The following is a 25859-nucleotide window of genomic DNA, read 5'->3' on the forward strand; positions in this document are numbered from 1 at the left end:
CATTCATCTAACCCACTTAAAGTGCACACATAAAGCCCTTTTTCTATTCTACAAATTAAAAGAAAAGGCTTTGTGACTTTTGTCTTATATCAGAGTCAACTTATATTTTATTGGTTGACTTGTGTGTGCACATGGATCACTCCTCTTTTTTAACTCCACCGTTGCTCTATTATCCGTAAGAATTTAAAAGAGAGAACTCTCTCGCTCTCAAAGGATTCATCGACCATTTGAAATATTGTTATGCTACAGGTTTTCTAATAGGTTTTCTTTGGAGCCTTGTGGAGAACTTCTCATTCTTAGTCTAATTATATCATCACCATTGCATACTAGTTTAGAAGCATGTTGCATGTTGCTTAGTTTTCATTTTACTAATAGCTTAAATCACATAGTTTAATAGTGGGATTTGTAACACTTTCATATTGCTTAATATAGCTGCATTTTTCATTCTCATTCTAGCTTACTTCATATTTGCATCGCAACTTTGAGGCATCCTTAGTAGACATTTTCATTCTTGCATCTCGTCTCTAAGAAAACCTCCCATTGCATGGTTTACTAGCAAGAAGAGCATTCCTAAGGCTCAATTGACAACCCTCATATTTGAATAATAGTCTCTTGCACTCCATGGATAGGGAGCTCTAAGTTGACATCCAAGTATTCCAAACTCATGGAATCACTTGGATAGAATGGTTTAGAGTGGGAAAATTTCTTAGTGTAAACTTGGCACCAAAGAAAGACTTTGCATAGCACAAGTCATGTTGGTGTTCTTTTTTTGGACAATCACCTTTTGTTAATTCCTTCAAAGAGTTCAAGAGTTGCAGGACTCCTATTTCAAGCACCTTCTCCTCACATAGCATGGTTGCTACCTCAGTGTTCTCTAGACATTCCTTTGCATAATGATCTCATTGGTTACATTTAAAGTAGGCCTTCCCATTTTCATTTTTTCCCTCATTTTCCACAAATGGCTTCTTGGTCTGCTTAGGTGCCCCACTTGTAGTAGACTTAGGCTTTTGCTTGGCATCAAAATTCTTTTTGTAAGGAGAGTTGTTTTGCCACTCATTCCTTGTTGAAAAGCCTTTCTTTCATTCATGTTATCATCTCAAGCTCCCCCAAAGCCCTTGACAACATCTCCCTTGTAATCCAACAAGTGATATGTGGCTACAACTATTTCAGCTAAGGTTTGAACATGTTTTCCATATCAACTCATCTACAACCCATGGTTGTAGATTATATATGAAAAGTTGAGCTTCTTGAAATCATTCAACTTTGTGCACTCAAGGTCCAAGACTTGGAAGGCACAAACATAATCCCTTTGTGCTTTAGCTCATCAAAGAGAGCTTAGATAATCCTATCACTATTGCCTAGTTGAAACTGGTTCTGCAAAGCCACCTTCAATTCTTGCTAGGTATTGATGGATCACATAGAATTTCTAGTTTGGGTATCCTCTAAGTGCATCCTACACCATAGCTTTGTACTCCCTGTGAGGCAAGTTGACTTTCTTTACCTAAGACTCATCAGATAAGCCCACCACATTGGACAAAAACTCATCGACATCCCATATGAATTTTTCAAGAGCTTTTTCATCTTGGCCTCCATCACATGTACCCACAAAACTTGGAAGTTTCAGCACATGCATCCCACCTTACAACAAGGAGTTGTACAATGAGTGGCCTTTGTGTAGGTAATACAACTCTTTCCTCCAATGGCTTCCTTGTAACCTTTGACCTTCATGGAAAGATCAATAATAGATGCCTTAAGCAAGATGAGATGATCATCAAATTCTCCCACCTCCAATGCTTCAATGCATACATCATGATCCATCAACAAGTCCTTGGTTTTGGGTTGTGTCACAATGCCACCATGTCTTGTTCTCACATTGGTTCTATCATGGTGGGTTGTGTCACTGTGATCTTTTGATTCTACCATTAGAGCCTGAACTCAAGCTTTATAGATTCCTCAAGATAGCTCAGTTCAACAAACACCACCTTATTTATTTTCCCCAAGAAAAATTCCATCTCATTCACCAACTCACCTAGTCAACATACACTAGATACCTTCCCGAGTTGATCAGCTCTGATACCAATTATCATGAGGCCAAAGCGATCCCCATGCGGTACTGCCTTTGAAACCCAAGTATGACAACTTAGATCTCAATACAAGCTACATCTTCAACCTTAGAAATGCAAAAACTAAACAACCAAGGCAACCATATCAAGCATACAAGATATCAAAACATTCAACCAACTATTAATCCATAAACGCAAAGATACAACAGACCAAACCTTGAGCTTCAATGCATATTTTTTGGTCATGATCCATGTGGTCTTCATGAAGCATTGCACCTCAATGAAATCACACCTTCAATTCAAGCTTAGTAGAGTTTGTAGGAGATGTGTGTTTATATTTCCAAGCCATTTTGCAAGTAAGCATACCCGATCTCCAAATTTTGTCAACACCACTTTTAAGGACCACGCTATTATATTTTCTTTTTAAAAATGTATCCCTATTTCTCAATCACAAATGTTCAAACCCCGACCATAGTTACATTAATATGTTATTTTCCTCTAAATACCAATCTCAAATCTTATTTGCTAATGCAATGTGTAGAGCTTTTCATGACAATCATTTTTATCTCTTAATAAACCAAACTAGGATTACGGATCTTTGTTTTAACTTGATTAAAAACTACATAGATCAATTGTTAAATAACGTTGAGCATTTTTCTCCATTTGTATCATTTTGTACTTTGAGAAATTGCACAATTCATTCCACGTCAAGGATTCCCAAAAGTGGAGAACCTGTACAACAAAGATAATATACATAATCAAATCTTTCATTTTACAAAATATCTTTTAGTTTTTGTGTTACCAAAATGTATTATCATAAATTTTGTTGAAATTGTAGAATAATATCTTGCATTTGCACCAATTTTTGATTGAGAGAAGTAGTTTGATGACTCTAATTCTATGTTGGAAGAATTGATTCCACTTCCAACTCTCAAAGCTATGAACAAAGGACCTCCTCTACTTCTTCCATCCTCCACAATCTCATCCTCAACTACTCCAACTTTGCCATTAATTTGCTTCAAACATTTGGCTCTCCTCTAAATTTCTTTACATTTCCTAATTAAATAGATTGATTTTTTCTATTATTAATTTTAAATTAACTTTTTTCATCATTTTTTATAGGTAATTGGCCAAAGCCTAGATTATTTATTATTATAATTAAGATTAATTTGTATTGTGTGTTAATGTCAAGTAGATTTGAACCCAAGACCTCCTAATGAGAGGCTCACAATTTACCACTGTGTTGTAGGCTCTTGCCTAATAACATTTTTCATCATTAGATTTTATGGTAATTTAATTTTTTAAGCTATATATTTTTCCTAAATTTATATTAACCCTAGTGAATAAAAAATGATTGGTAACACCAAAGAAAATTAACAAACCATTTAAATTAGAAATATTTGACACATGCAAGTAGTAATAAAGAATTCATTAAAAACCCTACACTTGATTCATACTCTAATTTGAATTTCATAAACACACAATTTAATTTAAAGAAAAGCATAAATTCTTTATGTTTCCAAAGAAATCCAAAGAATTTCTAACTCAAAAACTATCTCAACTCAAAATGAAGAAAGAATTTTCGAGGAGTAAGATTTTTCTCTATTTTGGAGCCCTAAATCTTTATATTTAGATCATCCTTTGCATTCTTATTCTTCTTTATTGGCAAGATGGAAGGATTTGAGAAGTTAGAGAAATCAATAGGGGTATTAGCCATTTTTTCCCTTGAATTTCCTTATCTTCACAAATAAAAATATGAGCTTTAGAATTTTTTCACCACTTTCTTCACTTTTTCTAATTTTTTTAAATTTTGTTTGTTGGAGGTGATAAAAAATTTCAATGAACAAAAAAAATGAATAACAATAAAGTTTTTTGAAAAAAATGAAAAATGGTTGGCTTTCACTAAATGACTGACAATAAAGTTTTTCGACAAATACAACAAAAATGGTTGACTTTTCCCAAGTGAGACATCACGATTTCTCATTGGGATGTTGCCACATAACTTAGCCTATCGACTGAAAATAGTTTATTGATGTTATAAAATGTTTATAAGATTATAAGTGAGAAAAAGAAAAAGAAATAAATAAATTAGAACTTCAATTGATAGTAAATATAAAAAGTATATAATATAATATATTTATTTATTTTTTTAAACCTTTAAATTGGGTTTGGCAAGTTCTTTGGCCAACATGTTTTAGGTCAAAATCATTTCTTTAGACCACTATTTTTCATTCTTCCTTCTTAGTTCCTTATTTGTTATTATGTCTTGTCTATTTTGGCTTGTAGTAGCTAAACTAATTGTACCATATATTACTGGATAGATAAACATGATTATGTTGTGATTAGGAATGTAAAGTGATTTCACTTCTAAATATTAAATCTCACTTAAGTGTTTATGTTCCTGAATAACCATAAATCTTAAGGTGACTCATAACCTAAAAATTGGCATTTTTTTTTCCCTAACTTAAATTTGGTACTAAAATGGAATGACAAAAAGTAATGAACATAAATAAATTTCAAAATTAAATCAAATCTACTATACATGATCAAAATTTCATTTGATAGTACTATGTATGGTAAAAGCTCGTAACAAGGATAATGTATGTGGCAATGTCTCAGTCTAACCAAACATGCACGTGAGCATGATAAGGCTCAAAAGTTATACCAATAAATTAGTACCACAAGTAAAATAATGTATATATATCATAGACATCATATTACTACTCGTCACACCATGCCAAGGATATATAAATGATTTCTACATCTAATAGACATTATTACTTCTTAAAACTTACCGAAGATGTATTAGCCTTGGCTTTGACTCGCTCATCATTCTAACTACAATTATATGTCCCCTACACCTTAAGAGATAATTTTATTATATGTTTATTCATAAACTTAAATTCTTCTAATTTATATAATGTAGGGTTGTATTTAATATAAATTCTACAATTGATCTTCTTCATATTTTCTAAGATTACACATGAATGAATTTGATAATTTACATGTAGGTTAAAACCCTTGCTGAATAGTTGAACATAACATTACTTCCTTTTGAAATAAAATACTTAAATTGTTTATATGTAAGTTTGAATTATACATCTCATTATCTATCTAAATTAAATATATTAAAGAACCCTTTTATTAGAACCATTTCTTCCTCAACCCAAAATGCCCACCAAAGAAGAAGATAAACAATATCAATTAGGCCTATTACTGGATGAAGTAGGAAATGAGGAGAGCCAAGAATAAATTAAGGATCACATAAATGGTTTGAAAATGAGAATGATACAAATGATACCATATGGGAATTAATTTTTTTAAACCCTAGATAAGATAAGATAATATTAATGTCCAACAAGAGACCACAACATAGGTCTATGGGACTAGAGCTTACAACCAAGAAGATAGCACCAAACAGAACACCAAATGGTGCCCATAAAAGAGAAAGCATAAAAACTAAAATAGAAGATGAAGAAGAGAGAAAGAGTCACCCTTAACAAGATTAGAATTTAGGGATCCTTCCTCAAAAGGATGAAGGACAACAATGAATGAGAAGGACAAGGGAACCCAAGGGCTCTATTCTTGAAGGTGACCAAGATCAACACTCAAAGTATTTGGGTATGAGTACATTATGGAACATCTTTCAAACTTTGATCCTTTATTTTTTCAAAAAGATGAAATGAATTTTAAAGAATACTATGACATAAGATGGAACTTGGGAAGACCATTGTGAGATCAAGTATCCCATATCTACAATTTTGATAATGAAGATACTCCTACACTCCATGTCTTATATCATGGCAGAAACCACTAGAATAGTTCATGCTTCATTAATAAAAATGTTAATATTATTGCTCCACCCATGCTTTGGAGGAGGAAAATAAAAGAACAAGTCATTTTGACCAAGAGCATGTAAAGTTTATTATGGATGAAAAAGGGTGAAGGGATATTGGTAAAATTTGTGAAGAAGTTAAATTCATGAAAAGATAAGATGAACTTTGAAAAAAGAAAAGTCTACTAGGGTGTATTTCATAGTGCCAAGGAAGAGAAAATAATAAAGATACAGATTATCTTACCAATGTTTTACTATGCACACAATGTTATGAGCAAAATTCCTATATCAACACTAAAATGATATCATTTCATATATGTATCATAGGTGCAAGTGCTAGTATATCATAGTGTTCAATTTAAATTATATATATGAATCTAACATATCATGTTGGTGTACAATTGAATGAAAGAGTTTAAAAATTTGATATGTCTTTTAAAATTTTATATTATAGATAATATTTATATTTCTAAAAATATCTAAGTTGATTAATGATTGATAATGTACAATTGTGATGATTAATTTTGTATATTAAAAATACTTTTTTATATTTACTTCATGAAAATATTTTAATATATGATATAATCATGTGTAAAAAAATTTTCCATTCATATCTTTTTTTCATCCTCATTTACACATATTTCTACATATCAAACTATAACTTACCCATTTTCTCATGCACTATTATACATTTAGTAATTATTGCATATTTATGTTTAGAAATTATTGCTTTGTATAGATAGTGTCACCCCATTATCTTCTTCTTTTTTTTAGTGGAAAAAAAGAGAAATATTGATTTCCATATTTGAAACAAAATGCATAAAATATTTCTAAAAAACTATTGTCACTAAAGTCCATAGAGTAAAAATACAAGGATGTTTACTACAAAACAACTATCTCATTAACTCAAAGGAATTAAAAACTAGAAAGGGTTAGTCAATCTGAATAAAATATAAATCATCAATCCACATAATTTTGAAGGATTAGGAATTAAAGAGATTGATACAAAGATAAGGATATCCAACCCCTAACATTATAGTTATGATTAACATTGTTTAACCATTTAGCCAAATAAACATTAGGAATATGGGTAGAGATTGAAACAAGATAATTTAAATAATACTATAGGTGTTGTCTCGTATCTTTCAACACTCACTACATGGTTAATATATAGTCATTTACATAGCCAAAAAACCTCCTATTTAACATGGAGGTATTAAAACTGATATCTTGGAATACCATTCATGGGCATAACACACTAACCACTAACTATTAAGATACCTTGTATTACTGATGTTAAGTAATAACAACATCACTATATCACTAGTAATTACCTAATTACTAACACCACATATATAATGTAAACATATATTTTCTTAAAAATAATTAACAACAACATTCTAATGTTAGGAATATGAATAAGAAAGATTGAATCAAAACTTGTGAAAGGAAAAACATTTTCCCCACATACAATGCCAACCTTCAAGAAAATATTGAAAATTTATTTTTCAAAAGAGAAGCCAAAATCATGGACTCCATCTCATTTACAACACTTTTCTCACCTAGTTCACAAGTGTTCTCCATAGCCAAATGTATTAGTACCAAGTCCTATGGTTGAGGAAAAAATAAGTCAACCAACTCAACATCGCATCTCTCCCAACAATACCAAATCTTACAATACTTGGATCACCTTGGAAAAATTATAGATATACATTTAAAAAACCCTAGTGAAAGAGGAGACCATTTGCTATCTTTTTTCTTCTTAGTTGAAGATTTAGTTATAGATTCAGCTATAGACTTAGATTGGTAAGAATATAGGGATGTTCCAAATCTAACTTCTTTAAAATCAAAGTGGTTGAAGTAGATAAGAAAATCTCCATAGAGAACTTAACAATTTAGTTTCATTAGATAAATCTAATTTTTTTTTACCATATATAACTAATGAAACTATAATAATTGGCTCATTAATGGAGGGGGGTGGGGGGGGGGGGGGGGGCGCTAATCTTGTGGTAGCACAAGGGAAAAGGTGCAGTGGCAAGCCCCAAAAGCTAGAGGGATAAAAATTTTGAGGTGTGTCATTAGATTAGGACCCACCTACAAGAGGAAAACTTCCAAAATGATAGCTAGTGACCATCTATAAAGGAAAGACCAAATTTTATAAGATGTTATTGGACCCACAAGTATTTTAAAGAACATCAACAAGAATTTTCTTCTCTATGGGATCATTAAAATCATGTACTTAATCAATGGTTAAAATAGTAGAGGATATTCTAGATCACTGTCAACCCAAATAGGATCTTACGTTTCTAACAAGGATGAAGTAGGTAGATGTAGTATAAACTTCCTAGTTTGTTCTCTAGTATAGATAACCATGTTAACTAATCGATAACTGATAAAAGCATTGACAATGACTAACCAAGGTCATTCCAAGATTAGGAAATACCACCTCCCCTCAACTTTACTTTAGGGTTCAAGATTGTAAAGTTAGTTGGATAATCCATTGTATAATAGAAAGAATAACATCTTCAATAACCCCCCTTAGGATTTACCATTGAATGGTCAACCATCTGGAGAACTATGAGTACAAGTCTAAGCCCTTCAAGGGATTTTCAAAAAAATTGGTCGCATCAATCATTACATTAATTGCAGCACTTAAATCTACAAGTCTATTGGCAGTATTGACCTTACTAATACTTGCCTAAATGATGAGGCTTCCTAGATCTACATATTTAGTAGTTGTGAAATTTTCAAGCACTAGATCAACCAGTTGTTTGATAACCTAAATAGTCTTTGGATCTTCCTTCTTCTTTTTCCTTTGTGTGCTTAACTCTTGAACTATTTTTTTTTACACCAAAATATCCTTGGTGGCCTATAACACAAGAATTTTAATATTAACATTGCAAATTTCATTCACTAGATCATGTAGATGCTCAAAAATGGTTCGCATCTATAGTTTCATCATTTCTTCATACTAATTCGTCTCATTTTCTCATTCTACTTTGATGTTTTGGTCAAATTGATTATACTTGACCATTTGTATCCTTCTTAACATCAATTTCATATCATTTCAAAACCATTTCATATCAACTCAAAATCACCCCAAATCAACTCAGAACTGCTCAAAATCACCCCAAATCAACTCAAAATCGCTTAGAATCAGCCCTAATCAACCCAGAACAAATCAAACATCTAAAATCAATCATCATCTATCCATTCCTAGGTATTGTTGTGGTTTTCAATGCCTTGGAAACCTACCAACCTATCAACCTTATCAATTTGACCTTAGTATTGTTGTGGCTCTCAGTGCTAGGTCAAACTATCATTCATGTCATCTGATCTTTGATGTTGCTGAGGCTTTCAATGTTGAATCATGGCATTATCAACCATTTTAATAGTATTGACAATGTTTTTTGATGTTATTATGATCAACCTTATTAACCAACCTCGATCCCGTAGCATTTGCAATGTCAATTAAATGTTATGTATCAATCAATTCATGTCATGTGTCCTTGGCATGTTATCAACTTCAATTAATTAATCTAACCATGAATTTGGTCTACTTTTCATCATCTCATTCAATTTATATCATCATCACATTTTCATCAAAGGATACGGTCGCATTCATTTAATCAATTTGGCCAATCATCTACAAATTTTCTTTATATGATTAAATAACCCATAATTTAATCCTATTATTCTTTCTAATTACTCTTCCTAATTATCATCCTCAATTAATTAATTTTATTAGTTAATTGATTCATTATCCGTAAACCATAGAAAATTTTAATTTCATAAGTTCTATTTTCCATCATTAATTCCATTTTCTACTAATTCTTATTTTGTGGAATAAAAGGATTTTTAATTCAAATATTGCATCATAGTGACGCTTGGATATGACACCTCATGGATTCTCCTTTGACACTTGGATAAGATATATCATAATCAAATATTCTTATTCCTTACACATGTCCTTATTTGGCTTATTTTTCATAGATTCTTGGCTTTAAGTGGGTTGAGGTGTCTTATGACGCATCATAGATTCTCTTCCACATTTAGCCAAGTTTGACTTTCATGCATCATAGAATCTTACAATCGGCATATTTTTTCATATGCGTCATGGATTCTCAAAGGAATCTCTTGCCACATCATACATCTAAGGGTGACAAATCCAAGGCTCTCATCCTTCATGCCAATTATAAAATGAGCATTCTTCCTCTCATTTTAGGGCTCAATTCTTGAGTCTTAAAAGTCCTTAGGTCCTTAACTCTTAAGTCCTTAAGTCCTTGAAGTCATAATTCTTGAGTCTTTGAGTCCCTAGTTTCTTTGCATTTTTCATTCTTGCTCTCACAATAAAATCACACTTCTAGTATTCTCATGGAATTATCCATATCATAGACTTTTTCTTCAATATTGTGTGCACTAAAGCAAGTTGGAGCTATAATCATTTGGGAAAGAAAGAAGGACACGAGAGCTACAAATGAAAGAGGGGGTTTCTAACCTTGTGTTTGCTTCTTTTGATTAGTTTGGCTTTCATGGTAGACCAGTAGGTGCTAAGGTATGCTGATTGAGTTTTGTGATTCTCTCATAGTATGTTATGCATTTAACTTGTTTTCTAGTTGCTACATTTTGGTGAACTCAACATGAACATGCATATCTAACTAGGGTTTTCTTGTTTTGTGCTTGTAGGTGCAAGAAAGAAGCTCACTTGGAAGGGTATAATGACTATCTTCTCTTCCTTTTCACATGTATATTAATTAGGGGGTCTAGTAATATGGTTTTATCCTTTCATTCTGTACATTTTTTCAGCTTGTTATCCTAGGGTGCACTCTAATCTGTCAAGGCACACTTGGGACCCCTAAGAGTAGTTTTACGAGCCTGAAAGCCACCAAACCCTCTTTTTTTTGTTTCTAACTTACCAACTATGTCAAAAATTTACCAACTACATCATTGACATAGTCTGCACTATTTGGGCACACTTAGTAGTATAGGTGTGTAAAAAATTTAGTTTTTGGGTCTTGATTAGGCACTATTTCCCCACAGTTTGCACCTGAACTACCAACTACTCCCTAAAACTACCAACTATGCCCAACTAGGCCCCAACTACATCATTGATGTAGTTTTCACTGTCTGGGCACACTTGGGAGAGTTTTGAACCATTTTGGCCTTCTAGGGTGCAATCTGCTCTGTTAGAGCACACCTGGTTCACAAAAAACACACATATCAATTAGAATTTGCATGTAACGTTGCCAGTTACCTCTAGAACATAGATTAGATGATTTTGTGTTACTAATGGTCTACTTGTAGCATATGGCAATCATGGGATGAAGGCATGATCATACCAGACTACTACTGCTTTATTTGTAGGACGTTGTTGAAGACCATTGTGTGCTTGTCAAAACCATGTGTGTGGATTTCCTAGATTAGATAACACTTCGTTTCGTGCTTAAAATGACAAATTTATTTTCTACTTGGAATGTCTATAGTGTTTAAATCCCTAGGAGTTACATTGGATGTATTCTCTCCCCTCACCATTCGTGGATCTTGGGTGTAAGAGAAATCTATGTAACTTCTATAGGAGGTCTGCCTTGGACCAAGATACTAAATATTGGGTATGCCAGGGGACAACCTTAGAGCAATAACGAGCCAAAATCTAGGTCAACGTTCTAGCCACTATATAAAACTCAATTATGGTGAAAGTCATGTCGGTGGTATTGTTGTGTGAATTCTCTCCTCCAGTACCCTTATGGTCCGTCAAACCCCAGTTCTCGAGGCTGGGAGACCTTCTGTGAAAGTTTATCATTCACTTGTTCAATAGAATGCCCTTACTAAAAACCTTGTTTTAGTGGCCAAAATACTTTCTATCCACTAGCTCAAGGGGTCAGCCATGCCCGTGAAGACATCATACATTCTCGCGGTCCTTAGTAGAGGCAACAATCCCTTGGGAAGTCATGCCCCTTGGGAAGCAAATCTTGGTAGCCTCGAGAAGTGAGTGCACTATAAGGGGGAGCATATGGTGCCAAGATCCTAGGTTGTCTACTCTAGATAAGTATGGCTAAACTTTGGTTCAAGTAGGAATTCAGTGGATACGGTCCTAAAAGCCTAGGTTGTGGTGTGCTTGTTCACTCTTAACAACAACTATTCTTATCTTAATGTGTCTTGCGTGTGTGAAAACATAATCAAGATAATAGCCAACATTCAAATTTACACTTTGAACCTTCTCCAAACATTACACATTGCCAAAAAAATTCAACCTTTGTCCAAAATTTTGCAAACTTTGGTTCAACACATTCAAACCTTGGAAAACATGGCAATTTGTGCTCCTAAATGTGCTTGGCAAAACGTACATTTCATTCTTGCATAAACTCCACTTGCATTTACCCTAGTATAGGACTCATTATTACATCATATAGACTTCTTTTTGCACCTTTTATTCCTCATTTAGCATCCATTACCTTTTATATTGCATCCAATTAGGTTTAGTTTACCTCCTTTAGTTTTTGCATTCCAATCCCAAAATCTACACTTTGCATCCACCACCTTGCAAATTTGCATACCCAATCCCCATCTTGACCACTTTAACTATCAGTCTAGGTTTCCTAAGAATAATTTTGATCATTCATACTAGTCTCAATATTGTCCCCTACTATTTACCTCTCTGTGACATCAATCTAGAAATCATAGCTCCCAAAATTGCCTTTGTTTCAGCCCAGTTTACCAACTGTGTCCTGAAATTACCAACTGCATCCAAAAATTACTAACTAAATCATTGATGTAGTCTACACTATCTAGGAACACTTGGTGGTCCTTAGACCTAGTTTTGGATTCCATGTAATTTTGGGGCTTCAACTGTGTCTTTGGGTACCTGGGTAGCTCCCCTTGCATTAGCTTGCCCAGATCTGCATTTTGCAACTCCTAGTCTTCATCAACTTCACTTAGGACATCATTTCTTAGGTCATATCCTCTATTTTTCATCTCCCAACACATCCTAACATCAACCCCAACATCTTATCTTCCTAGCATATCACTTTGGTAACCATACCACTTAGAATCAACAAAACTTCATTCTAGCTTACCAATTGTGCCCAGAAACCACCAAATGCATCCAAAACTTACCAACTACATCGTTGATGTATTTTTCAATATTAGGGCACACTTGGGCACTTGCATGACCATTTTGGGCCACCAAACTGCACTTTAGGACCCCAAAACTACATCTAGGAGCCCGTATACCTCCTCGTTCTGCACTTGACCCAAAACTGCATCTTGCACCCAAAATCCCAGTTTTCATCATAGGCATTGTCTATATCACATATCCACTCAGCATAACCACCATTTTGAGTCCCAAAAACATCATTTTTAACCCCTAAAACCTTTGAATTTAGTCAAAAATCTAGACAAAGTATGAGTCTTAGAGTATCTCCTAGTGTTGACGGATAATGGATCTTGACTAGTCTTTTTATCTTTCTTATCATTTTCTTGTATCAAAATTTGTCTATGTCTTGATATATTTGACCTTGTCATCTTTTATCAATTTTATCTTTTAGTCTTTTATCACTTTTTGGTCAAGATCCAAAGTCCTTTATCACAAGGTTAAACTCCTAGACAAAATACTTTCTAAAGGTTTTACCTAAGTTCAAAACTTTCCATATACCCTTGTCATTGAATTATCATATTCTTAGTGTTCCTCAACATCATTTTGACTTACCCTAGTGGTATATCCCCTTCATCTTGCATTGATCAAAATCCTAGCATCATTTTCACTACCAAACCCTATCTAATTGTCCAACAACCAAATTGCTTTCTTGAGCATTTACCCTCAATTTACATATCCCAAATATCATTACAAACCCTATAACACCATCCCCTTAATAGTCTACCTTGCATACATCAACCTTTTGCATCCTTACCAAGTCCAAATCATAACCCTAATTTTCATTTTGCATACCTTAGAGTCATTTTCATCCCCTCTAGTCAAACACCAAAATGACACCTTGCATTCACATTTGCATAATATCCCTAGCACATTTGCACTTTTCATGTCAAAAATCTAATTCATTTAGCATTTCATAAAATCCCAAAACACTTAAAAATCCAAAAAACACTCATATCTTGCATGCCCACATCTTAGTTATCAAGTTTTGACCTCTTTTACCAACCACAACCCTATTTTACCAACTGCAACCCTATTTTACCAATTGCTCACTTCAAAGTGCACAGTTGGTATTTTTAGGATACACTTGGTAGTTTTAGGATGCACTTGGTAATTAGGTGTTTCTTTCTATGTTCCAAAACCCCAATCTGCACTTCCACACCTTGTATTGCATCCCAAGACCTTAAGAAACACTCTAAATCACTCAAAACACTCAAAATTTGCATTTTAGGCACCCTAACACCTCTGTTAACCCATTGCATACCTCCTACTTACCAATTTCTTACCTTTAGGTCCCCAACTATGTCATGGGTGCACTTGGTACTATCTAAGCATAGTTGGTAGTTTAGGTGCACACTTGGATGGCAGAAAAGTCCATTTAGGTTTCCCTCCATTACATCTGCATTCTTAGGTATCATGCCAGCACTTACTAGGACACAATCAGCTCAAAGACATGAAGAGATTTACCAACTATTGTCTTTTGAGACATAAATGCAACCAAAACCTTGTCCAAAATAGAAGAAGGGCAAGAAAACCCAATTGACATTTGACGCCGACCAAATCGAGGCATCATAACCATTGCTAGCAGACCCCTTGAACATGTATCCGCAAGATCCTCATAATCAAGCTATGACACAAAAAACTATGAACAATGCACCTACCATGAGGTGTCCTTCAAACACTTACCCCACACATGGGATGGTTCAATGGAGTCCTAACTTTGAACCTATTTTCATGTTGATACCACCTAGAGGAGGAAGTGTGCCAACCACACCCAAAGATGAACAATCACAGTCCTTTGAATTTATCCAAACTAACACAATTACCTTCCAAAATAACACATAAAACATGCAACAAGGTACTGTACACCTCAGTGATGACTCTGACACTAATTATGGAACAAATGGCTTGGGCATGTCAAGACAAAAAAATTTGCAAGAACTTTAAACTTTTGGCAGCCCAAGAAATTGTCCAATTCAACCCAAATGTGGAAGGACCTAAGTCCAAACATCAAACCAACACAACCATTGAATGCATACAACCCATGACCAATTTGGACTTAGATAAGTGAAAAAAAACTTTGGAGTTTTCAAACACAATAATGGCACCTATAAGGTCCCATCAAGAATCAACCATCAAAATCCTCCAAAGTACATTTGAACACATCAATGTTAACCCCTTGTTCAATGAAATTTCACCAATCCCTAAACACCCCAAAAGGACATTAAGACTTGATTTTAGTCACATGATGCAACAACAAGACACACCTAAAGGGACTTGTGCTCTAGGTATGCCAAGCACACCTTCTTTGGAGGTAAATCAACAAAGTGCACCTTTGCTCCTAACCCTACCAAGTGGTATGACATCAAATGTTATGGAGCCTCCCTCAAGTACACTATGTGCAACATCAACTAAAACAATCCCTATTGATGCACAAAGGAAAAGTCTTATTGACATTACACCCACTCCCAATAGGAACACATCTCATAGTCAAGTCAATATCATGTCACAAGGAGGAACCTCTAACACATAAAGGAGCCAAAGAAACAATACCAACATGATAATCACTTCTCAAGGATATAACCAACTACCCCAACAACATCAACCTATGATAGTCCAAGGACCTAATCTTTCCAGCACACATCCAATGTATCAACAACAACAACCTCAAGTGGTGCAAACATCCAACATCCCTAGTACGTGGTCCAACATAAACCCACTTGACTTCCATGCAATGTATCAACCACAATTCCAACAACAACAAGCGATGTTTGCTAAACAACAAGAGCACCTCAAGCAATATTTGGAATACCAAAGATGCCTTGAGCAACAAATCATATATCAACAACATTTGTTACAACAATAACATATACCACAACAACCTCAAAAAATACCTCTACAACAACAAGCACATACATGGTCTCACATACAACCAACAGAGGTATCCCAATAGCAACTACCACACATGGCACAAAAATTAGACATGGTACAACAATCATAGTCAATGTCACAACAAGTGCCATATCAAATACCACAACAAGTTCCCCAACAATAGGGACCTTTTTGTCTTCGAGGTACCACCATACCTCCACCACCAAGTGACACATCACCAGATTCATTAGACACAAAAATGTCAGAACTGAGTAGACATAGCTCCTACCATAGAAAACAGTCTACTCATAGGCACAAAAGACTTGAAGGAAAGACTATCAGACAAAATCCCAATGAAGAGCTATTATAACAATTCAAGCAACTTTCCAAACAAGTCAAGGCATTGGGATTCCAAATGAAATAGGCTCTATATATAGAAAGGGACCTACATTGTAATCCATTCGATAAAAGTCTATATATGCCTCCATTCCCAAAACACTTTGAGGCTCCAAGGTTTGAAAATACTGAGGAAAAGGCAACCCTATTGATCACATCCGAGAATTTTGTGCCTCATGTACTGAACTCAGTGATGAGCCCACTTACCTTATGAGATTTTTCCCTTGTTCTCTAGGTGGGCCCGCACTTGAATGGTACTGCAATATCAAATCTTGCTTAGAACTCATAGACAAGTTCATCTCCCACTTTGCCTTCAACATTACAAATGAGGTGACACTTTTTGATTTATGCTTAACTAAATAGAAGATAGGAGAACCATTTATCACATTCTTACTACGCTAGAGAAGCTTAGTCAGTCAATGCCCAGTAGACATTCTTGAAGAACAACAAGTAAACTTGTGCGTTGAAAACTTGGTCCCAAACTTAATTTATGAACTCAAAATCAAGAGTCCAAACACAATTTCTAAACTGATGAAAAAGGGGGCTAGTATTGAAGATGCTCTTATCCGTAAGGGAATCCTCAAGATAAACAAGGAAAACACAAACACCAGTTCCTCTAATGATAAGCCAAAAAATTTCTCCAAAAACAAGAATGTGACTAATGATGGTATTGTGGATGCATGAACAATTATCACAGCACAACCTCAACTAACTTTGAAAGGTGCAAATCCTACAAATTCACAAATTCCTAATCAAACATCAACCCCACAATAGAAGACTGAGACTCCCACACAAGACAAACCTTGAAGACATCTTAGAACCAAGGATATAAAATTCACACCATCGGGAATACCCCTTGAGACTACACTATAATAGTTATTGAGTAACAACTTCCTACAGTTACCCCCGATCAAAGATGAACCATTGACTAAAGTCAATTGGTGGGATGACAAAAAATTATGTGATTACCATCGCACCAAAGGACATAAAACCTCATCATGCTTCCAATTGAAACATGCCATACAAGACCTTATTGATGATGGTGTAATCATAGTTGACCCATCACTATTAGTATCCAACTCTGACCACACTATATTCAAAGATCCTTTGGGTAATCATGAAAAAGAGAAACCCTCAAGTTCAAACTCAAACTCACAAGGTAATGTGAATTACACACACACCGAATATGACTACACCATCAATTGCTTTAATGAGTCTAATTCTTGCATATCCACATTCACATTGAAGGCTAAAGATCCTCATTGCATTGTCACTACATACCATAGTAAGATCACCCTACTTGGAGCCCCATCTAGACCTACTGCTTTTACTAGACCTACACCCCCTAGTAGACCTGCTGCTCTTGCTTCATCTGATTATAGCCTTGTTGAACAGCTCAGCAAGACCCGTATGCAAATATCCATTTTGGACCTACTACGTGCATCTCCCCAAACATTAGAAGATCTTGGATCAAGCCCTTAAAGAGTCAATAGTCCCAGATAAAATTGATGTTGCCCAGTTCCAACCCATGGTTGGGAACCTATCCACATCACAACATATCACTTTTTTCCCTCGAGATGTTCCTAAAGACAAACCCAACCACAATGATCCCCTCCACCTTGAAGTATTTGTCCACAATGTTAAAGTCAAATGTGTCTTGATAGATGGAGGAGCAAGGTTGAATATCTGTACACTTAAAGTAGTCAAAGGTTTGGGTTATTCTAAGACTGATGTGGATCCCTCTGAAAGGATCACAATCAAAGCCTATGATGATGGTGAGTGTTTCTCTATAGAGGTTATCATCTTACCTATTAGAGTTGGTCCAGCTACTGAGAACACTATATTCCAGGTCCTAGATATAGAAATGAATTACAATATGATACTAGGTTGCCCATGGATCCATGCTATGAATGTAGTTCCTTCTACATATCACCAGTGCCTAAAGTTATCCTATAATAATTTAGAGGTAACCATCCCAAGTGATCCAAATCCCTTCTAGTACTATGTTAATCTTAGAGGAACCATTGCATACCAGGTCCTAACAAACCATGCAGCAAATCCCCTAGTGTCCTCCAAGTATGTTGATCCTTCCATGCTCACACCTACATCCAAAGGAAAGCTCAAAATCCAAGACCAAGGTTGCGGTGAGTACTCTGTGTCTCATGCCTTCCACATTGGGAAACTTCCTTTATCCCTCAAGTCATATGGTAAACCTCAACTTATACAGAAAAAGCCTAAGTTCACATTTCAAAAGAAACCTTCTGTGGCTTTCACTAGTGGAGGAAGACTACATGAAGAATGTGTTTATGAAAAAAAATCTACATGGATTGAAAAGGCTAAAGAAAAACAAGAAATTACTCCCATATCTCTCGACAGGTATGGACCTGGATTCACCATCATGCAAAAAAAGGGATATGATGGATGTAGTGGCCTAGGACTCCAAAAGCAAGGCATGGTACAACCCATCACTGCACTAGGATGACCTCATAACTTGGGACTTGGATTCAAACTATTTTTTTTAGGTCTTCCTAATACCGAGTCATCCTCATCTAAGGAGTTGAATGCTTCAAATGATGACAAGACATTTGAGAAAAACCAACCCAAACCCACCCAATCAGTATCTAACATTGACGATCCTAATACCTCCCTTGGTCTTGATCATATGTTTGCAAACTTGGATAGCCTACCTATGGAAGATAAATATGTCAATCCACCTGTCACTCAAACCAATTCTTCACCTTGGATTGAAACATTCTGGGATCCAAGCCCACCTGCTTCTGAACATGATCCTGATGACATCACTGAAGTAGATATCCATATATATGCCTTTGACCAAAGCTTATTCAACACTGATGATGACATTTCCTTAGTTTTCCTTGAACTTATTGATTGGGACCAACAAGGACCACCAATGTTTGACCAGTTTGAAAATGGTGATGCCATCACAAAATTCTTTGAGCTCCATGAAGATGTACCACAAGGTGATCAAAAGTCTATATTTTCCATTGATCTAAACATCATGGTATAATTTGGGGAGTCAACTCCATCTTCCAGTCGCAAAATTGAGAAAAAAACAAAAAAAGACACAAGTAGGTCTCTTGGTGAAAACCAAAAGGTGCCATTAGACTGTGAAAAAGTAAAAATAAAGGATGTATCCAAGGGTGAAAACCTCTCTAATGTGCCCGAGGATGGAAGATTGGATGCACCCCCATTGAAAGAAAGATCAGAACTACTTGTGGAGATGACAGAAGAGATTAATTTGGGAACTCCTAACAACCCCAAAGTAATACACTTTGTAGCCTCATTATCACCAAAAGAAAAGGATGAATTTGTCAAATTCTTATTAAAGAGAAAGATCAACTTTGCTTGGTCCTATGCAGACATGCCCAGATTAGATCCTAAACTAGTCCTTCATCACTTGCCACTAAAACCAAGAATGAAACCAGTCAAGAAAAAGTTGAGAAAAATGCATCCTCAAGTTGCCCTCCTTGTCAAAGTTGAATTGAAGAAACTATTGGATGTCGGTTTCATAAGACCCATTGATTATGTAGAGTGGATATCTAATCTAGTACTAGTAAGCAAACACTCTGGGGGCATCCAGATATGCACTGACTTCTGTGATCTTAACAAGGCATGTCCCAAGGATGATTTTCCTTTACCAAACATAGATATCATTGTAGACATGATAGTTAGGTATGAGATGTTATCGCTAATGGATGGATTTTCTAGTTATAATCAGATAAGAATAACCCCTAAAGATCAACATAAGATAGCTTTTACATGCCCTTGGAGAACATATTGCTGGAATGTCATGCCATTTGGTCTTTAAAATGTTGGGGCAACATATCAAAGAGTAATGACCACCATCTTCCATGATTTCATGCACATCCTCATGGAAGACTATGTTGATGATTTACTTTGAAAATCATATAAAAGGAAAGATCATTTGGGCATCCTAGATTAGATATTCACTAGAATGGAAAGCTATAAGCTTCATCTAAATCCAAAAAAATGTGTATATGGAGTTGTCTCTGGAAAGCTCCTAGGCTACATTGTTTCTCAATGAGGCATTGAAGTGGATCCTGAGAAAGTAAAAGCAATATTTGACATGCCTCCTCCAACAAATCTAAAAACCCTACAAAGACTACAAGGAATATTGCAGTCTATCCATAGATTCATTGCATAATTGGCCAATAAGTGTCACTCCTTTCAACACCTCTTATGTAAAGGAGTATCCTTTCAATGGAATAAGTAGTGCCAAGAATCTTTCCAATAACTCAAGGATTATCTTCTACATCCACCAATTTTAATGGCTCCTACTCTAGGAAAACCATTCATTTTATTTATATCTACTATAGATACAACATTAGGAGCTCTCTTAGCACAAAATGATGCACAAGGAAGAGAGCAAGCCATATATTACATTAGTAGAACACTTGTGGGATATGAGTTAAATTATTCACTAATTGAATGAGCATGCCTTGCTATTATCTTTGCAGCCCAAAAGCTCAGACATTGCATGCTCCATCAAAAAAAAATACTCATCTCTAAGATCGACCCACTAAAATACCTCCTCAACAAGACTGCTCTCATAGGACATTTAGCCAAATGGGTCATGGTCCTTAGTGAATTTGACATAGAATATGTAGACAGAAAGACAATCAAAAGGCAAGTAATAGTAGATAAATTAGTAGAAGCCCCTATGGCAGATGATCATCCCATGTTGATAGACTTTCCAGATGAAGCTATATTTCACATGGATGTAGGTAATGAATGGAAGCTTTATTTTGATGGATCACATAAACAAAATGGTTCAAGAGCTGGCATCATGTTTATCACTCCTCAAGGAGACATAATCCCCAAGTCATATAGGATTGCATTCCATTGTACAAACAACATAGCAAAATATGAGCCACTAATCACAGGACTCAAGATAGCTATCTAATGGAACATCCAACATTTACAAGTCTTTGGGGATTCCTAGTTGGTCATCCACCAAGTCAATGATGACTATGACATGATGATAAACTAATGTCCTACAAGTAGATGGTAGACTTCCTTAAGTCTAAATTTGTTACTATCTCTTTTCATCAGCTACCAAGAATACAGAACAAGCAAGTTGATGCTATGGCTACCATCACTTCTATGATTGATATGCCTCAAAATGTGGAACGTTGTGATTTTCTTGTTGAGAAACTTTTGATTTCAGCATTTGAGCTCCCTTAATCTAAGTTTTTGTGTGAACTTGTTGGTCCCAATTCTCCTTGGTATCAAGACATTTATGATTACCTACATGCCAAAATCCTACCATCCAACTTATCCAAAAATGACCGTCGAGCCTTTATTTGTCAAGCTGCTAGATATGTCATCATCAGTGACACCCTTTACAAGAGATCCTTTGACCAAACCCTTCTCAAATGCCTTGACTTGCAAGAAGCTGAAACCACCTTTCATGAAGTTCACGAAGGTATATGTGGAGGCCATTTCAATGGTTTGAGTCTAGCCAAGAAACTTGTCAGAGCTAGGTACTATTAGCCTACCATGGAATAGGATGCCCATGACTTTGCCAAAACATGTCATAAGTGTCAGATACATAGCAATCTAATCCATGCACCAGCACAAGAACTATAGCCAATCATATCACCATGGCCCTTTTCACAATGGGCATTTGATCTTATTGGAGCTATTTCTCCTCCATCCTCTAATGGTCATATGTTCATTATCACAACAACAGAATATTTTACCAAGTGGGTTGAAGCTGTCCCTTTAACCTCCACCACTAGCAAGTAGATCTCAAGGTCTATTCTAAACTACATCATATGTTAGTATGGAGTCCCCTTGGCTATTATTACTGACCATGATAGTCCATTTCAAAACAAAGATGTAGACAAGCTTTTTGAGAAGTACAATATATACCATGGATATTCTAGTATTTACCATCCACAGGGCAATGGCCAAGCAGAAGCATCTAACAAGACCATTGTTAAGATTCTCCAAAAGACTGTCAATGATTTGAGCTGAGACTATAACCTCCAACTAAATCTAGATTTTTGGACATACTAGACAAGTGTGCATGCTCCTACTGGTGCAACACCATACTCTCTTGTCTATGGCACTGAGGTCATGCTTCCTATTGAAGTTGAAATTATGTCATTGAGAGTATCCCTACAAGGTATTGTTGATGATGAAAACTATCGAATATCTAGACTCCATGAGTTGAAAATGCTTGATGAACAAAGATGAGCTACCTTGACACATTTGTAAGCTTACCGAAACTAACTCAAATGGATCTATAACAAGAAAGTTTGAGGTCATCACTTTGAGGTTGATGATCCGGTCCTGAAGATGAACTACAAGACTCAGCAACATAGAGAGAAACAAGGAAAATTTGAGCCAAATTGGGAAGGACCTTATGTAGTTACTGCATCATTTGGGTCTAGATTATATCAGCTTGCAACTCTAGAAGGTGAACCACTACCCATGTCCATCAACAACATGCATCTTCACAAGTACTACACTTGATTCTGTCTAAAAGTCTTTAAAAAATATCAAAAAAAATTGAAAAAATATTTTAAAAATAGAAAAATGTCCTGAAAAAAAAGGTGAAAAAAGTCATGAAGAAATGGATGCCTTGATGAAAACCTGGAAAACAGGCATCTTGGCACAAAAATTTGAGTCAACAAAAAATTTTCATTCAAAACTGAAAACCTAGCAAACAGACGCTTTGGGCAAGTACCATGGTGAAGACCTAGCAAACAGGTGCCATGTGTAATTAGTTGTTGCTCCTTCATCTATCGAGATTCCATCTGATTTTTTCCCCTCTACCATTCCTTGATCATATCCTTCATATTGCAAGGTATCCTCAGTCCCTTATCATGGCTCAGGAACTAGTTAATATCCTTCGTTATCTTATCGAAAGCATCACTAGTCTATACACACTTTCTCATTGGCCTTTGTACACAGTTTACGTCTTATATGGGGGCATATTACCTACATGATGCACGAGTTTGAACTTGAACTAGGGGCATATCCCTAAGCACTTTTTATCCATTAGACCTATCATATAATGGATTGGAGCTAACACTTATATATGCTTATATAATCCTGAAAAAAAAAACCTAAAAATCATAAAATGATCCTAAAAAATCACTAAAAATTTAAATACGATCCTAGGAAAAAACCTAAAAATCATAAAATTTCCTGAAAGAAATCTATAAAAATCATAAAATGTCTTGAAAAAAGCACTAAAAATCATAAAATGATCCTAAAAAATAACTAAAAATTCAAATATGATCCTGGAAAAAACCCTAAAAATTGTAAAATGTCCTAAAAACATTAATCACACAAAAACATCAAATATCCTCAAAAAACCCTAAAAATCACAAAACCCATCAAAAATATGGAATAAACCTTATAAATATTCACTGTGTATAACCATCCTTTTTGCGTATGCACTTGTACTTTGCAGATTGAAACTCAAAGCACTACACTTCAATGTCAATCACACTATCCGAGCAATGTGAACCAACAGTCAATCCAACATGTTACTATGAACCTATCAACTAAATCCACAACTAGAACTATCACATCATCAACATTTCGAACTCCATCTCAACACCTAAAAACACTAAAAAGAAAGCAATAACAAACAAGAATGGTTGTTGGCTCACACTGTTTACTGAGTGATTTTTTTTTGCTTTGTTTTTCTTTGATCATGTTCTTATGCCACTCAATGATATAAATTGATCTATGAGAGTGGTTGGGATGGTTCATGGTCATCTTTTGCTATTTTTGTCTATCACAATGTACCTTTGAGAATTTGGGGCATGTACATATGCCTCAGGAAGGACAAGGTCATTTTCTATCTACATCGTGCTTGTTTACGCAAAAGGCTTGCATTTACACTTTGGCCCTTTATACCATGATGCGTTGCATTCCATTTGCCATATCAAAATAAAGCTTCATTTGACATATAGTGCACTTTACAAAATCAAAAAGTCTTCTCATTGTACTAACAACTCTTCATCTCATCTCTTTTTTCTTCTATGTCTTCTTCATCCACTGCCTTGGTCTCATACTCTAATACACAAAAAGCATTGTCATCCTACATTCCTGCATGTGTCCAAAGTCCAAAATGATCCAAAGCAATAAACATGGCATTTATACTATTTGCATCAATTTTACATTTCATTTGCATTCATCCCCTATCATTTTGCATTTAATTTGCCTTCATTTCATTTCATTTACATTCATTCCATATCATTCGCATTACATTAGGCATTCATTCATGAGAAAAACATGTGGCAAAAAAAAAAAAGATGGCATTTCCTATGCATAACATGTGATAAATCAACACATGATGTCATCATATATAAGTCCACACAAAAAAACATAAATACATCCATATGAAACATCTAAAGCATATGCATAATTCATCTCATATAGTCATCATAACATAAGACCATCTCATAAATGTCTCACAAAGGTGTCAAAGTACATGACCATGGTTTGCATCAATACTAACTGCCCGTAGGTGTGAACCATGAAAGAGAATAATAGAAACCAAAAAGCAACATAGAGAGGCCCCTCTATACATGAGTTTTTCAATGTCATCTTGTGCTATCCCTAGCCTCATGGCCTCTGTATAGCCTCAAGGATGATCCCTCTACTCTCTGTGGTGGCCTCATAGGCCCCATCACCGTCGCACTACTTTGTATCTTCTATGTCCTGTGGGAATGAGATCTCGATGCATAAAAACTCTCTTCTCTCTACCCCAGTGGCACCACTCTCTCATACTAATGTTGCCAATATTGTGCCTCCATGTGAACCCTACTCATCATTATTGCTAGATCTTAGAATATTGCATCTCTAATGCTACTGATGAACCCCTAGGACTCCTACACTACTATCTCTACCTTGTGCACCACTCCATCTCTGTCAACCCTTGCTTGATCTCTCTCTACTATAACTACATCCCTCTCTCCCACCATGGCATCCCTCTCTGTTGCAACTCGATCTAACTAAATTTGTAGCCCTCTAATCACCTCCATCAAATCCACCTAGCTAGGCCTTGCCTCTATTGGTACTAATGCTCTCCCAGTGTCCTCCACTAGATCCTTCTCCATGTCGATCGCAACTGCATCCCTATCCTCCCACTAGTTCTCCTCATCCTCTCCCTCATCATCATCTCCAATTCCATCCCCACCCCCACTACCTCCACCCTCCTTGTCATCTCCCTCCTCCTCTCCCTCAGCACCCTCCTCATCATCTCCCTCATCCTCCTCCTCAACATCCTCCTCCTCCTCTCCTCCTTCCTGATCGTCTCCCTCATCCTCCTCCTCGAATCGTCCTTTTCCCCATCGCCCTCATCAAATCCCTCCTCATCCTCTCCCCCATCGTCCTCCTCATCATCCTCCTCCTCATACTATGGTCTCCCTTGAGGTACTGGTACTGTGGGATCTATCAAAGGTCTCAGCTAATGCTATGCAAACCACCTATCATACAATGTTATTGTGCCTACATCCACTATATCTACTGTTGCCCC

The sequence above is a fragment of the Cupressus sempervirens genome, chromosome 10 (assembly GCF_028749045.1).
Source record: "Cupressus sempervirens isolate cs-2001-9-10 chromosome 10, ASM2874904v1, whole genome shotgun sequence".
Lineage (NCBI taxonomy): Eukaryota > Viridiplantae > Streptophyta > Pinopsida > Cupressales > Cupressaceae > Cupressus > Cupressus sempervirens.